The sequence below is a fragment of the Polistes dominula genome, unplaced genomic scaffold (genome assembly GCF_049000335.1).
Source record: "Polistes dominula isolate Pdom_NZ unplaced genomic scaffold, Pdom_raw_medaka contig_12, whole genome shotgun sequence".
Lineage (NCBI taxonomy): Eukaryota > Metazoa > Arthropoda > Insecta > Hymenoptera > Vespidae > Polistes > Polistes dominula.
The window spans coordinates 4,975,175-4,986,667 of record NW_028301116.1 but is presented as its reverse complement, the minus strand read 5'-3'; the positions used below and the strand labels follow the sequence as shown (position 1 = coordinate 4,986,667).

The window sequence follows — 11,493 nt, the reverse complement described above, 5'->3', positions numbered from 1 at the left end:
AAATATTGACAAATTATTTATAACGAACAAACAAATATTCATAAAAATACTGAAAGTTTATTTTGCAAAATGGCGATCAAATAAATCTGTTTAGAATCACTCAGCATACGTTGAAAGTGATCAAGTTTTGTTAAAGTTTCGGAATAGAATAATAGGGGGGAAAAATGATGTTATAGTTAAAAATAGGAATAAATACTTTGATCTCGGTCAGTAAGCAAAAGAGAGAAAGACGCGTAGGATAGTGTAAGGTCGGCCGTTAGCCAACGATACACAAGGCAAGAGGCTAAAGCGCCGGAAGGCGCTTCTCACCCGCGAAAGTAGGATCACGCTCGATTTTCACTCTCCGTGTTTTCGATTACGTAAGTACCACGGCTTACGGTTTAATAAAACAGTTACGCTCGCCTACTTGTTCGAACGTCACTGTATGCGTAATTATTCGCCGTGACAGATCGCCCATAGAGTGAACGATAAGAGTTCAGTCTTTGTTTACTTCGAGTTTATTTCGAGAACAGTTACTTTAACTGCGTGTCTTCCTTGTTGTTGGTTTCAATTTTTCATATCTACTTCATAATCTGAGGTAGACACTTCTAAATTGTTTCTACATATTTTTTGGAGGTTTTCTTTTTTTGTATACAATTACGACATCGTAACATCATAAAAAATTTATTACGCATGAGACGATCAAAAGATTTCAACGAAAATTATGATTCAAATTAATGCGTGTACGCGCCTAATCGGTTTAAATTATAAAATCAGAAACAAGAAAAAAAGTCTGGCAGATAGGTTATTACCAAAATTATTGGATGCTCCGATCGACCTTGACCTCCGGAAGACGCCGAATGGTTTCGTAAATGGGAGTTTGGTTTAACAGGTTACGTCATGCGAAGCGTGTAATGGCCGGGATGTGGGACGGAATGTACCGTTAATTCTCCGAGAAATAGTTTATCTTGTTTTTCAAGATAATCGCGATAATGAGGAAAAATAAAGGTTGAAGAAAAATATGTTTTAGAGAGAGAGGGAGATATACATCCGGTATTTAATTTTATTCAAGATAACACCGGGAAAACTCTTTTCCGGGTTTATTATAATTTATTCATTTATTATATTTAGATAATTAATAGGAAATTCATTTGAGTTAAAGATTGTGTTGCAATCACGAGCTGGAAGGTTCATCAGAATTTGACTATTTTGTAGGTGAATGTGTTGGTATCTAATGTTCTTCTTCCCATGGACTTCTATCCACACTCATCTCCTCTAACGGTCCTCCTTAGAGCTTTGCTCGGTAAGATTTAACGATTAGCTAACACCGCTTGTGCAATCACCGTTGCGCAACATGAAAACGTAATTCGTAAAAGTGTTACAAGAGGACGGGTGACTCGAATGGATGCCTCGTGTTCATCCGAAAGGGGAGTACAAGAGAAAGAAGAAAAAGACGAAGAGAAGAAGAAGAATAAGAGAAGAAAGAAAAGAAGAAGAAAGATAGGGAGGGTTCTTTCTCTCTTTTCCGGCTTCGTTTTTTTTCGTCTCATCTTTCTCCTTCACCGACAACGAAAAGAGAAAGAAAGAAAGAGATGGAAACAGAAGACGTATTACTCTCATACTCGCCACAACCTTGACCCACTAACTTAAACATTTTTTAATTTTCTCTCTCTCTCTCTGTTTATATTACCTTTTTATTATCATCAGAATACAATAACACTGATGATTATGTTTGATAATTACTTATCACCTGTTAACAAGATTGATCGTAGTTCTATTTAATCGTCGTTTGTCTATTTGATATTCTTTAGAAATATCATGTTGAGATTCTATTTCTATTACATGAATCTAGATATTGTGTAAGATACTAGTTCCAGTTGAAAGTCGAGGTCGATGGATTGCAAAGCGAAATGAGTTACGACAACTGGCAAGACATGTTAATTAATTAACAGGTGTCAGACGTGAAAAAAAAGAATTTATTTTTTCTTTTGCGTCAACATTTACTTATTAATAAAAAAGTCTTAATAGAAAAGAAAAAAGAAAGAGAGAGACAAAGACAGATATTTTTCTGAACCAAATTTCTTTTAACTTCTCTTCAAGGCTTGTATGTTGGAAATGAGAAAAAAAAATTTTGTAAAAAGAACTTTGTATTTAAAACAATGTAAAATTTAGTTCTTGAAGAGGTTGATAATGGGGACTTATTGTCAGAAAAAAAGATAAAGAAAGAGAATGAGAGAGAGAGAGAACAGTAGACGAGAAGTGTATAACTCAAGAGAAAATCGTATTACCGATATTATCTAATGATGGAAAGTAGCGCAAGGCCGCTTTCTTCTTCTTACTCGAGCGACTGTTACATCCCCGTTGGTATACATCAAACCCGTACCTTTTCTTTCTCTTTTCTTCTCTTCGAAGAACGATCCAAGGAAGTAAATAAGGAATTAATGCGGTCGTCGCGAAGAATCGTTGCTTCTTCTCGCCTTCGAAAGAAACTTATGGAAAAGTGTTTTCTCACTTTCGTCAATGATCTCTCTTTTTCTTTTTCTCAAGAGACATCATTCATTAAAAGAAACAAAAAAGAAAAATTTATACAATTAACTCTTACAATTCAAATATTTACAAATCGAATTATTTTATATGTTTTGTAAACATAAAACTTTTGATTTATTTACATTAGTGTTTTTGAAAAGGAAAAATCAACGGTATATACAAGTGTAATAATATAAAATCATAATAATAGTATTGATGATTATGATGATGATGATCATAATGATGATGATGATGATGATAATGATGGTGATGTCATATTTACTAGATAAGAGAGGAAATAATATCTTAAAATATTTACTCGAAGGAACGTAATTTTGTGTTTATAATACGTGTCCCTTCACGGTAACGGAACAAGGAACCAACTTGACCGACCTACTTATGAACGTGCGGAGAACGTGCGCGTACATTCACAGTTCTTGTTCCGAGAATTATCCTAGGATACTTAGCGTGCATATTAGCCTTTTAATTCTTCTTATGTTTTTTCTTTCTTTAACACTTTTTGTTTTGTTAGCTTTTAATTATTCACGTCTTGTGATTCATTTTCACTAAACGTATAAAAATTTTGGTTTTATATTTTAGATTAGATTAAATTTTTCATTTGTTTCAGTGTTCAGTAGTGACATTACAACAACGATCCCGGATCTTCATACCCGAACGAATTTGCATGCTCGTGTGCATTTCATGTAACGCGAATATCGATCTTAGGGTTCATGTATCCTCGTACAAAGTCATCCGAGAACATTATGCTTTAGCCAACGAGGAAGTCGCAAGATTGGAATACGTATCTGAATCGAAGTTGGAAACTTATAGCATCGGAGAAAAGTATACTGATCATCGCATTTTAAGCATTATATTACAAAGTAAGTTTAATTAAATTCAAAAAAAATGTTCAATCTATATTATTTGATTTAAAAAATTAATTACTTAATATTAAAGCTTAGACTAATTCTTGTTACTAATTGTAACAAAAAAATTTCTAAGCTTGTATTATAATTATATTATACAAAAAGGAATTAGTTAAAAAAATGTTTTTAAAATGCAATTGATTTTAAAAATCATCTAGGAACTTTTGATTCACCCGGTATCAAACTTGTTTCATTCTATTTTCAATCCCTGTTTCAGGTATACGCGTATTTTTTTGTTCCCACGTCGTCTAACGAAGTCGACGATCGTCGGATGAGAAAATAAATGTACCCAGAGCCATAGAAAATTTGTGCAAGGAAGAAAGAAGGTGGATTATACCGAGGCGGCCGGTGTACGAAGGTATTTCGTAATTTGTTGAAGCTGCTCGGTCTAACTAAGCCGCGCTAACAAGAGGCCGAGTTACTACGCTTGTTGAGAAGCAATTTGGTTCGGTCTAAGGTAGTATGAGTAATATATAAAGTAGGTATATCGATAGATTGGTATGGTAGAAAATGTATATAGAAATTTCTATATACTCAAGGTTTGATCCTATCGATCAAGGGTTCTTCAATTAACAAAAGTTCTTGGCGAGAAATCGTTATATATTGCTGCAAGAGAGGTATAACACTGGTCGCCAATTACTCACAAGATTGGTGAGTAATTGCTGATCTCTAGATTTGATTTTATATCTTGTATCTCTTGATATAGGTAGTTTAATATCACGAGTAGATATAATTAACGTTAAATAAGATAAATGGCACAGGAGTTTGTGCCTCATGTATATTTCATGAAAATCACGATTTTTGTCCATTCGGAAGGCTCATAAAAATGCAATAAAATGATTAAATGATTAACAAATATAAAAAGAAAAAAAAAAGGAGGAAAGAAACGTCAAGAGAAAAGAATCCGAAATAGGCACAAGTTTAATGGTGCTTCTATTTCAAGACAAAGTTCATCGACTCTCGTTCGGACTGTCCTGCCTTTTTACTGGTCGCTTTTTATTTCGTAACACGGCCGGCACATGATTCGTCGCGTGGTTAGTAGTGTGACTGGATATATAGAAATACACGTGGGTTGAGACCAAGTAACACGCTCTCTTAAGAGTTACACGCGTTGAAGTCTCCACGGATATACCCAGATTTATGTATTTTATCATTTCACACGCTTCAATATTTTTTTTATTACGCATACTCGTATTATTATTTATTTTCCAACGCCTACAATCTTCAAATAAAATAATAAATTAACAAAAAAAAATTTAATTCTAAAACGTCCAATCTAAATAACAATAATTCTTTTACCTTATTCTTTATTTCGTTAATGAAAAAAAAAAAAGAAAAAGAAATAATCATCAATAAAAATCTATACATCTGCATTTAATCAGATTCGATAAAATTCGCGTCTTCGTCGAGAGACGTTATCGGGGAAACGCTCATCCACTGTGACTTTCCGCGTGCGATTTAAATTCAGAACGAAAGAGATAACGCGAACAAATTTCAATATAAATCGTCGAGCGTGTTCACACACCGGCAAGACCTTCACCGTGAAGATCGTGAGCGTTCTTGGCTCACCGACCGGTACCAAGATGGCGGCCGTGGCCAAGGAGCGAACGAGCAAAGTCGGCGATTGTGTAATGGCGGTTCCAGTCGGTGGAGGTCTTGCGAGTCTGCGAGAAAGGTGAACGTCCTAAGAGGTTCCACCTCCTCGCCCTCTCCTACCCTTCTTATATCTTCACCCCTCCTCTTGTACCTCCTTCTCCCTGTCTCTCTTTCTGCATTTCCCCCTCCCCTCTGTACCCCTCCCCATCCTATATCTTCCACCACCTTCTTCTCTTTCTCCTTCTTCCCTCTTTCTACCCCCCGCAAGCTTGCTTACCTCTCTTCTCTCGACGCCTCTTTTTCTCTCGTTGGTCTCGTCTTTCTCTCGAATGCCTTAACAACGAATACCAGCCAGTTTAGCGATAGGTACGAGCACACCATCGAGACAAACAAGTATGCTTATCGTTTGCCTATCGATAATCATTCTTTTTTATTTTTATTTTTTGGAACAACCACGACCAAGATCAAACATGTTCAGAAATTTTTTCCTATTTACCAATTCTAATTTTCCAAAGTATAGGTACACTGTAAATATTAATATGTAGATAGATGTGTATTCTTAAATGATACAAATTGTTTAGTGTAAACAATTTTTACTGTATTATTAGGTCGAGTTATAAGTAATTTCCGTTATTTTCTTGAACGCTCATACTCGTCAGTTGATTCCAATGGTAATGATTAAACTTGAACCTATATCCTTCCATTATCGTAATTCCTTAATTCCTTTCAAATGGAACCTCTATAACCTCGATAAAGTTCAATCGATCCGACCAGACTTACCTACCTAAATACCTGACTCTTGGTATCTTTTAATTCACCACCACTCCCCTCATATAATTATTACCCTACCTATCTCGAAAATATGCTTGATATAATATATTTAAAATCTAATCTGTACTTTTAGAGTTATCACGGTAAGAAGAAAACAAAATAAGGAAGAAAAAAAAAGAAGAAGAAGGATCACAAGACGTTGTCGTTCTTAGCAAGGGTGATTTGCAGTAAAGTATTTTACTTCAACTAGCTAGGCGGAGTCAAGATTGGATACCAAATATATATATATATATATATATAAATAAGCTAGAGAAAAAGAGTAGAGGAATCGAAAGATAACTCGTAGGAATGTTCGTAAAGAAGAAGAAGAAGAAGAAGAAGAAGAAGAAGAAGAAGAAGAAGAAGAAGAAGAAGAAGAAGAAGAGAAAAAAGAAACAAGAAGAAAGAGTAGACCTGGAGAACAACGTGTATCGGGATGAGTGTAAAGATGGCGGACTCTAAGTGCCTCGCGGCATGGAATCTGATATTACCTCACCGTAGCCGTGGCAGTGACAGTGGCGCTCTCTCCTCCACACTTCTCCCCTCTATCTAACTCCCAACTCCCCACTATCCACCCTGTTTTTCCTCTATCCGCACTATAGATATAGATAGTAGTCTGTTCTATACAACGACAAGCTCTTACTCCGTTCTCTTTCTCTTTCTCTCTCTCTTTCTCTCTACTCCCCCTTCATCCCTCTTCTTTCTCTTTCCTCTCTCTGCACGTTCACCGTTTCTCCTTCCTTTTCGTACAACTTCTCTTTTTCCTCTTTCGAAGACGACGGTTCTCTCTACTTACTTATGCCTTCAACTGCCTCTAGCGTTTGCTTGCTCATGTGTGTGTGCGTATATTTGTACACACATGAACGCACTCACGCACTCACTCACGCACGCACGTTACTCCGTTGTACGCGCGTTACCTCTCGTGTTAATTGTATCCGTTCTGTAGTTTTGCTCTTCAATCCTCTCTTTCTCTCCTCTGTGCTTTTTATTTTTTTTTTTATTCCTGTTTTCTTTCTATCCAATGGCTTTTATTTTACTGATATAATACAATACTGACCTTTTCATTCTAACAGCAAGCAAAGAGTCGAGTAAAGCTGGAGGAATTTGTCGTCACTTTGGAATTTTCCTTCGATAATTTCTACTTCGTAAGAATTTTAAAACGCGTTAAGAGTCTCTAGCGAATAAACGTATCGTGAATCACGAATGGTAAGATATAAAGCGTGTAGGAGACCGCAAACGATGATGAAATTGTTTCTACGACGAGAATCTTCACCTTCTTTTTCTGCTTCTTGTATTATTTTTTAACGATACCTGTTAATATGTAGATACATTCTGATATATTATATATATATAAATGCATATATTTTTTAGCATAGCCCCAGGTCATTTTGGTTAAATCGATAGCAGCAAATCGAATTAGGCGGAAAGGAGAATCTAAAAGGTCGATGATCCTTATTCCGCTTGACGATAGAGGATTATAAGTGATTTCCGTGTACGTCTTTATTTCCGGTTTCTAAAGGAATATATATGTATATTCTTTTGTGTATGCCAGCCACGAGTTTGTACGTTGCATCGTGTAAATATACATATATATATAGGTATAACTATAATATATAATATACCTATATACTTGGCAGAACGTGAAAATTTCTCAGTTTGATGAATCGACTAGCCCATAATAACGGCCTTTAACGATTAATCATGCTTTTTCTTTGTAAAAGAAAATATTGTATGTGAAATATCTCTTGTGATTTGATACGTTGACCACTAAGACGAATGTTTCTTGTAAGTATTTAACAAACGGAATAATATTCTACCCCTTTCCTCAATTTTGTTTTCTTCATTTATTTTATTCTTTATTTCTTTATCTTTTACATAGCATGATTTAGCAAGCACAAAATATCGCGCGCCAGTAACCAGTATGTTTAGATTTTAGAAACAAAATATATTTATGACTTATGCCTACATGAAAATATAGTCTTAGAAAAGATACTGCTTTAGTATAATAAATAAAGCGTACTATAGTAATGTAGTACTTGTGTCGTGTTACTCATAGTTCCTAAGCGAACTCGAATCCTACGATATCAGTATATCGGAACGACCTATGTAACTTCTACTCCCGGAACTATACTACTATACCATCAGCATCAGCCATTGCTTATTCAAGCATCTCTACGCTTGGAATATTCGGGGAGTTCAATGCATGGACGAGTTGCTACTTCTTGCTAGGAACTTCATTCATTTACATCGTAACTCGTGCACGTCCGAGGCGATCAAGTGGAAAAATTGAAATAGTTTGAGAATATACGTATACACGTATAAACAACTCATTTATATTGTTTTTGAATCATCCACTGTAAAATAATTACAAGAATTTTAAACCTAATCGTAGAAAATATTTCTTAGTATTACTCTTAAAGTATTCAGTTACATCTAGAAAATAATAAAATGAAGTAAATCGTGTAATATAATTTACAGATATATATTTATGATAAAATTTATAAAATAACAAAAAATATAATATCAAATTTAAAAACTAATATCATTTTTATTTACAGATTATTTTTCATTTTCAAAACAAATTGATGAATGAAAATTCATTCAATTCTCATCCACCTTTCATAATTTCGTATGTTTAAACTTTAATGGATTAATGATAAAGTTTATAAAATAACAAAAATGTATATAACGTCAAATCATAAAGTAATATTACTTTTATTTACAGATTACTTTCAATTTTCAAGACAGATTAATATCATAGAATGAAAATTCATCCCCAATTCTAATCGACTTTTATTAACTTTCGTACATTTAAATTCTATTGAATTTCCACGATAAAACGGTTACTTCTATAGATGAGAGAAAATATCGACAAAAGTGAAGAAGGACTTTCGCAGGAAGAAACGGGATCGGAAGGTCGCGGCGACGGCTTAGTCGAGAAGTTGCTCTCGGTACTCGACACGTTTAAGAGTCAGGTCGTACGTCCTCCCATTTTATCTCTCTCTCTCTCTCTCTCTTTCTCTTTCTATCCTTCTTTACCACTTTCGTCTCTCCCTTTCCATCTTTCTCTCCGACGTACGGCACGATTCCGTAGGGAGGAGGAAGAGGAAGAAGAGGAGGGTGACGGCGGAGGTGGAAGAAGAAAAAGAGAAGACGAAGGAGGAGGAGGAGGAGGTGAAGGTGGAGGTGGAGGTAGTCGATGAGGGGATACAAGGGGGAAGAGAGGAACAAGCGCGTTCTCGCCGATCCGCTCCGCCACACGGTCTTCCACGGTGGTAGGTGGGTGTGTAGGACATAGCGGACTTCTGCAGTCAAGGACACGTTCCGCTTACACAAACGCACACTCATACATACAAACATATACCTACCCCGTTCACCGTCACACTTAGCATTCCATATTCGCATACTGTTCGATGTGTTCGAACCATGCGAGAGATAAGACTACCTAGGGTGTACTTACTTATTGCCTTGTACTCATACAGAGACATATACACTTTATATTTATATATATTGTGTACTTATATACTATATCTTTGCAATATCTGATATCGTAGTTACGTTGTCGGTTAGTACCAACTACGTCTCTTTTCTTACATTTTTATTCTCTCTTAAATCTCCCTCCCCACACCCCTCAACCCCTCATGCGATCGTTTCTTCTACTTTACAATTAGATTAGATGAACAAACGAACTTTTTGTCCTTCTTGAAATTTTGTCTTGGATTATTTCACAAAACTTCTTTCGATGATCTTTGATATTTTAAACGTGACGTTAGATTTTTAGATAGATTCAAAGTATGGCCTCATTCTTATATTAAGAGGGATTTTAATGATTTGCATAGAGTAATTGATCGTGTAACATGAATCATATTTGTCGGTTGATTTCTTATATAACGGACGGTTTGCATTATAAGTGTTAAGATCTGTAATATTTTATTATTAGTATTTTATATATTTCGTCAAGCATAAAAATCTCGGTATGCGGAAACACACTGGTCTATTGTTTTTATTCCAATTGATTTGTCTTTTACTTGCTATATCACGATCAACAGTCCATGTCAAAGGAAAAAAAAATATTGCACAAATACACGCAATTTTACTACTTAAGTTCTACATTTCATGTATCGTTTTATATAAACGTTTTTGATAATTATTTTAGATTTTAAATACGAGTATTTAAGTAATAAGTGTGATTAGAATTTGAACATTTTGTAATATTTTCTTCTTTGATTTACTTGCACTCTCGTATGTTTCTTTTGTACGAACCAGAGACGAAATAAATTGAATTTTATTTTTCTTGGCTTATACAACGTTTACAGGAATACAGCATTACAAGTGAAACGCGTTGGTAACTTTTCAAGGTGTTCAAATACCACGAATCGTAACTTACTTTTCTTTCTCTCTCTGTCTGTCTTTTCTCATTCTCTTTCTTTCTGTTTCGCTCGTGAAAATTTTTCATGGTCGTGATGCGGGCAATATCTGAACGATTGGAACGAGCCAAGAAAAGGTTACGTGGTTTAACGTGAGAGCTGCAAGGTCAAATGCATTACGCGTTTCATTGAATGAGAAAAAGAGAAAGAGTAGAAAAATAAATTAATCTTTTTTCTATCTTTCTGTCTTTTATAAGATAACAATTTTCATGTCTGCTGATTTTTGTTGTATTACTTGTTTTATTAAATAAGAGAGAGAGAGAGTGGGAGAAATCAATTTTTTTTCTTATACGATAAAAAATTCCATTTCTTAACATTTTTGATGCACTACATTTGTATTTCATTGAATAAGATAAAAAGAAATTAATCTTTTTATCTTCGACAAAAAAGTTTTCATGTCTGACAAATGTTATTACATTACTTATCTCATTAAATAAGATAAAAAGTTTAATTTGCTTGTTCTTTTTTTCTTGTCTTTTTTGTAAGAAAATAATTTTTATGTCCAATTATTTTTGTTGCAGTAATCGTTGCTTATCGAATAAGACAAAACAAAAACAAGAAATGGAAATTTATCTTTTCGTCAACGCAAGAAGAAAATACTTGAAATGCCTGAGAAATTTTCTTACCTAATAAAAAAGAAAAAAAGTAAATAATTTTTCTAGGATTACTCGTTTTTTTATTAAATAAGATAAAAACCTAGATATAAAGATAGAAATAAATAAAAAGAGTATAGTTTCTTTCTTGTTTTTCCATTTGATAAAAAAAGAAAAAAAATGAGAGAGTTTTCGTGTCTAAAATTTGTTGTTGTGTTTGATTTCGAAATTGGAAAAGAAGGTAACAGCAATAGCAGCAACAAAAGTATCAGCAGGAGCAGCAACAGAGAGCGAGGCTGCGTGTATCGAGCTACGGTACGTTTCAATACCGGTCGTACTGCAAAACTCGTTCGTGTCGCGAACGACAAAGATGGCCGCGACTTGCCGTTCAAGGACACACTTATATCCCTTATCCTGTTAACAGGAATGCCGGAGCGGTGCTCTCGTTGCAGGATTCTCACGAGAGTTCTCCTTCATGGGTTGATTCTGATGACTTTCAAAGCTCATACCGCTCGTCTTAGGCTTGCTGATCCATTAAAAGAGAAGCCGACAGACTAAGAAGAAGAACACGAAGACGAAAGAAGAAAGAAGGAAGAATAAGAAGAAATAGATGATGATGAAGAAGAAGAAATCTGT

The 11,493-nt window shown here is 34.8% G+C and overlaps 1 long non-coding RNA gene across 2 annotated transcripts; it reads left to right on the top strand.

Annotated features, from left to right (window-relative positions):
• The first annotated feature begins 209 nt into the window (after positions 1-209).
• LOC149031083 (uncharacterized) lies at positions 210-8,241 on the top strand. Of its 2 annotated transcripts, none has more exons than XR_016178054.1 (4): positions 210-359; positions 3,134-3,386; positions 3,649-3,888; positions 5,932-8,241. It is a non-coding gene; the product is annotated as an uncharacterized LOC149031083 (long non-coding RNA). The 2 variants fall into 2 exon arrangements; XR_016178053.1 differs by lacking the exon at positions 210-359 and adding an exon at positions 372-577.
• Positions 8,242-11,493: the final 3,252 nt, after the last annotated feature.